At 43.5% G+C, this 6,082-nt stretch overlaps 1 pseudogene; it reads right to left on the bottom strand.

Moving 5' to 3' along the window:
• Nucleotides 1–1,090: 1,090 nt before the first annotated feature.
• Nucleotides 1,091–1,737, bottom strand: LOC115898170 (annotated as a pseudogene).
• Between the last annotated feature and the right edge of the window lie 4,345 nt (nt 1,738–6,082).

Here is a 6,082-nt window from a genome sequence, read left to right as displayed (position 1 = left end):
CTTCATTTACTCCATGTTTAATAGCACTTACTGTAAGCCAGATATTGCACTATATGCTAGTGATCCAGTGGTAAGCAAAATAGACACGATTCTTGTTTCCCATGAATTTTACAGTTGTTTTCTCCACTTATCCACCATCTCTTTCCAACTATTTAGAACTGGGAGGCACAATAGCAAATAAAACAGAAAAATAACCTGCTCTGAAGACATTTAATACTCAGTGCATAGCACAGAAAAAGCAGAAGATGTTGTCCCTTATCCATAGCATGTAAGATTTAGAATTACATCGGCAATTTGTAACTCTTCCATTACACAGTGACCAATTTCTCCTCTGCTAGACTGAAACCTCCTTGAAAATGGGGGTATAGGACTGATATTGAACATGCTTCAGACTCCTTTTAGGGAAGTATCACTCACATTACATGGAGTGGGATATTGAGCCACTTCTTAGAGACCTCAAACTGGCTTCTGTCCCCAGAGGTGTCAGTGAAGTACACTGCAGCCACACTTCTCCAGACATAGCACATAAATCCTTCTATCATTCCCTGAATACTCTGCGTCTAGATTCTTCCACCTCTCTGGGGTCCCTTCAAAAGGGGGACCATACAATGTCAAGGGCCAAGAAATTTAATTAAAACCTGATTATTTCCCTTGGCAGTTTTCATCGTCATCCCCCACAAAATATTGCTAAAAACATTCTCAGAAGTACTGACTCCTGCATATATGCAAGGGTGGGAACGAGGAGACAATTGGAAAGTTTTCTCTTATCCAATATGACCGCCAATATGACCAAAAGTTTTGTGCAAAATAATTGGGGAAAGATTAAAGCCGTATTGCAATTTCATTTATTTAAGAAATATTGATAAACACTCCATGTTCCAGGCACTAGGCAGGGAAACAGAGTGGTGAGTAAGACAAGCTTTTCTATTCAGCTTTGGGCACAGGAGGGAGTGGCAGTGAGGGCCCAGTCTCTCTTGTGTCTTGGTGCCTTTTAATCATCCTGCTTTTGATTTGTGGTGGTTCCAAACTAAGTTAAAAACAATCTGTATTGAAATGGAAGCTCGTTGACAAGGGAAACCAACTCTGTTGTTTATCCTGAGTCAGACTCCCTAATAGGGGAACAGACACTGACATGGAGTGGGATCTTGGAACCTTCTTAAGAGACCTTGAAGAGCTCTCTGTCCCCACAGGTGTCGGGGAAGTACACTCCAGCCATACTTGTCACCTTGATCCCAAGGAACCTGGACAGCACCTTGTCATGGCCGAGCTTGCTGACCCAGTACCAGGCCTGGCCCCGGATAAGTAAGCCTCTCCATGTCCCAGACTGGATCAGCGTTGCAGTCATGGTGTCATCGAAGGCACTGATGCCGTTAACCCCCAGGACAGTCCTGGTTCTGGCTCAATCTATGCCTCAACACCACAGTCTGCACGACATTTCCTAGTGCTGCCAAGGATGGGTGCACTCCTACGGGATCCCTGGGACAAGGACAGAGCCAGCTCACTGTATTGAGGAGAAATGGAGCCAAGCCAGCATGCAACAGGTAGCCCTCATGGGACACAACCACGAGGCAGCCTTGGCCGTAGCAGAAGGCAGCAATGAGCACCTGGCCCTTGTCATTCACCATCACGGGGAAGGCAGCCTCTCTAATAAGGAGTTCACTGGGGTCGGGGACTCTGGGGATATCTTGTCACTCCATCCATGAGGGCTCTGAAAGCAGCAGTGGGAGTTGTCGCCATGGTTCTCTCAGCTGCTGCAAAGGAAAGTACGGTGAATGAATGACTGACAAGCAAATGGATAAAAGCAAGTTACCCTCATTCTTACAGAGCCATGCCTTATAGAGCCTATAGCCAGACTCATGGAGGTTATATGTAGTTACCTTGCTTGATTTCCCAGACTCTAGAACTCTTCATAAGTACAATTTCTAAGAAGTTTCACTCTCTTGATTTATTTTTACTATGCAGAAACCACCTCTTATTCTTTCCTTAGCTCCACCAACTTAGATGTTTTCCACAGCTCTGTCCTCCACCACTCCACTCTCCTTTCTTGTAGCCCCTTCTGTGCATCAGGGATTACATGGACAGTTATCCTTCATTTGTAACAGCTGTAAATGATCTCCATGGTTTACCCCTGGCCTGGACTTTAAATCGATCTGCTTAAGGAGCATCACAGTTATCAGCTGAAATCTATATGGAAGAAATTGAACTTATGTCTACCCACTCAACGGTTCCTCCTAGAGAAAATACTTCAGCTTACTTTTTCCATCTTTGTCAGGAAGATAGTATAACCTTGAGGGGTTTTCATGTGAAGGTTGTTGGAACTAACATATGCCACTGGTTTTCTCAGAGCCTGGGACATTATAATATCAAAGAGAAAATTCCTATACTTTTATCATTCTTCCAGGTTTCTCAAAGTGATAGGTACCACCAAAGTCTTAGAATTACAATGGCCCTCTTCCTCTCTCCGCTTTGCACACTCATTTAGTCACTGAGCTTTGTCGAGTGCTTGTTCATTTCAGTTTCCATGCCTATTGCCACGAACCTGGGTCAGGATTTTGATCTGGAAACGCTGGCTCTCTCATAAACTCCCTTGAGAAGAAGCCCTCAAAGCTTCACCACAAATAACACATGAGTGCTTGGGACTTCTTTCATCCTGGTGACAGAGGTGTCCTGGATCTGCCTTGGGATGGTTTTTTGAACTTTTCCTTTATTACCTCTCTGAAGACGGATTGAGTATCCTTTCTCTGAAATGCTTGGGATCAGAAGTATTTCAAATTTCAGAGTTTTTTCAGATTTGGGGATATTTGCATATATATAATGCATTATGTGTGTGTGTGTGTGTGTGTGTATATATATATATATATATATATGCAGTAAACCCCCAGGGAATCTACTGGTTCTGGATGTATTTTATTATATATATATGATGAGATATCTTGGGACTGGGACCCAAATCTAAATATAAAATTCATTTATGTTTCATAATAAGTTGTACACACACCCGAAGTAATTTTATATAATATTTTAAATAACTTTGTGCCAAAAGCAAAGTTTGTGTTAAGAATTAATGTGTGGAATTGTCCACTTGTGGAGTCACATCAGTGCTCAAAAGATTTTGTATTTGGGGGCATTTTGGATTTCAGATTTTCTAATTAGTGATGCTCGGTTTGTACAGACTCTGTTCTGCTTGGGAAATTGGAACACGACCTGTGGTTTCTAGTATCTCTCAGGTCATTTCCTGTAGAATTTCACTCTCTCCCTTTCTTTCTTTCCCTTTTGCCAATTCTCATTACTCTTATTCTAAATTATTAGTAAGAGGCAGGTGAAAATGTTGCTGTATTTGTCCTCAGGACAATCTTTTTTATAGAAAGCGTTGGCCAGGGGATACTTAGACCCATGAAATATGGTCTCGGTCCATTTTGAAGCCCAGATGTGAGCAGGCACACAGCTGAGATGTGCACTCTGTTGACTGCTCAGGAGGACTGAATAACACCTTTCTAACTGTTGAAGTAGGTGAAGAGAGAGAAAGAGGAAAATTGTGTTTATTATGAGAATCAAGGAGGTGAGACAAGGAGTTTCAGTTTCAGAATTAGTCCATTCTCTATGAGCTCTGGCAGGTAATTGGTTTTCAAATGGTGAAAAGACCCCATTACCCCGTTGTGAGTTTAAGGAAGACTAGGAGTGAGTATTTCCTTCCGTGGGCTCCTTCAGTGCCTGCAGCCCAGACTAGCTAATACTCTGCCCAGTAAGCATGTCCTTCGACTTATCAACGAGGTGGCCAGAGGCACGTGCAAAACCATTCTTACCTGAACAAAGGCATGGAGTGCTTTGCTGAACAAATCCTGGAAGTGTACTGTTCAGTCTCCAAAGAAACTACTTTAGAGACAACAGTTAAGTATTTAGAGAAGGATAAAAATTCATCTCTTAGCTTTGCTTGAGGAGAAGCAGAGGTATGCTTGGCTGGAGAAGGTGTTGGGAGAACAGACAGGTACAGGGCAATATGGCTATTGTAGTTTCATCAGAGGTTTTAGGTGTAGTTGGCATCCATTTTCCTTTCCCTTTATCAGGATCCGTAAGGGGACAGAGGAACATGATGGATCACCAAGCTGGTGATAGATACCAGGTGAGCATAGGGCTGTCCATACACAGAACAGGTATCTTTCCACTCAACATACCAGCCTGAGCATCTATGACTGTGGGGTGGGGGGTGGGGGTGAGGGCAAGAACTCTCAGGATGAAGAGGCAAGGGTGAAGATTCAGGTTGGGGTATAGTACACATTTCTATTCAAAAGCCAGCCATGATGTAGCTGCCTTAAAGCTAAGGAGGAGGTTTAGTTGCAAAACGAAAAAATGAAACTATCTGCAGACAGCCCCCATCCTGGTTACTTGACCAAAGTTTGAGCTCCCCAGTGGTGGGAGGAGGGAGAGACATGAGTGGAATCAGTGAGAATGAGGCGTGAGATTCCCTGACAGTGAGAAGGCAAAGCGATTGTGTGGGTTCTGTGCGGACAGGATGTAGCCAGCCTCTGTGAAGTGTCCCAGAGGAGGTGGAAGGATCTGAGGACAGAGATTTCAGGGAATTATGAGAAAGGACTTATGTGCTATGTTTAGAGAAACTGGTACCAGTCACTGGAGATGTCTGTGAATATGTCCCAGCTTGAGGCAGCAGCAGAACCATTTGATTTCAAGGGACCATGGAGCTGTCAACAGTGGGCCTCTTAGCTGTGGCCAGTGTTGACCGAAGACTAGAGAAACCTTCCTAAATGTCTCTGCTTCACTTCAGCACTTTTACAAGATTCTGAGCTTGATTTGAGAGATTCAATTCCAGTGTTTAACTGCTGGACAGCAATTTGCCTACTAGTTCAATAGGAAGTAGGCTCCAAGTAGTAGAATTGAATGTAATTGAAAGAAGATATAGTAGGTGACATTTCTTTCCCTCTTGAAGTTGTGGAGTAAGGATCATGAGAACAAAAACAGATGGCGCCTTGTCACCACTTGCATGACACTTTGAACCAATTCAATCACCTTGGAGCCTAAAGCTCTGACTGATGGCGGTGTCCCCTTCACACATTTCATGTGTAATTAAAAAATAAACCATATACTCAGAAAAGAAAAACAAAATCCTGATTTTTCTTTTGGTGACTACTTCAATTTCCTTCTTGCAATATCAAATAGAAAAATTCCTTTGGAAATTATTTTATTTTTGTTGTTGAGGCATCTTCTCTGCGGCTGTTGTGGCTCACCCGCCGGATCTCTGGTGACACAGAGCAAGTTCTTTCATTTCTCAAGTCATAGTTTTCTCACCTGCAGTATAACATGGCATGGATAGTAAATTTCCCTCAGCCCTGATTCTCTGGCTTCCTATGGCAGCAAAACAGACAAAAATCAGACTCGTGTATGATAAGACCAAAGAAGGATAAATGCGGCTAGTTCCAAAGAAAGAATCAGAGTAGAAAGAAAATCAGAAACAGAGAATAGATGAACAGCAAGGAATGCACTTTGGGCACCTGGAGGCTTCAATTCAAACACACGTGTTGTCTTTCACTAACCCAAAAGCTTAACAGCTCAATCTCCTCAGGGTCACCAGAAGCCCCAGGCCGACCACTGCCAGCTTCAACACACAAAGAACAGTGGTCACACCTGCCTCCATGCCTGCAGAGCAGGAACATTTGTATTCCAGAAACAGTCGGAGGAGCTCACCTGGATGTCTGGATGTCCTGTGGATGGCTCAGATCCCGTGGGAAGAAGAGAAATCTATGTGGAAATAACAAGTGGATGATCTGGAGATGCTATCTATAGGGAGAATGAGTGACTCTCTTTGGGAATATCTTTCTTCCTGCTTCCTTTTGAAAGGTTGATGTTGGCTGGGAGGCTTCTCTGAATACCTAAAGCACACTCAGCTGGTGCTTCTCATAAGTTCCTGGGCTATTTCTCATGGAGTTTGGGTGTGCATCCCAGACGGCAGCGATGTAGGCTCTGAGATTTTCCTTCTTCAAGTTTTTTTCCAGTGATTGGCCTTATGCTCTGCCTGAAAGCATTCCTCTGTGGTGAGCAAGGGAATCTCTGCAAAGCCTCTACCATGTGT

The sequence above is a fragment of the Rhinopithecus roxellana genome, chromosome 6 (assembly GCF_007565055.1).
Source record: "Rhinopithecus roxellana isolate Shanxi Qingling chromosome 6, ASM756505v1, whole genome shotgun sequence".
Lineage (NCBI taxonomy): Eukaryota > Metazoa > Chordata > Mammalia > Primates > Cercopithecidae > Rhinopithecus > Rhinopithecus roxellana.
Note: the sequence above shows the minus strand (reverse complement) of the source record. Positions and strands in the feature narration are given on the sequence as shown.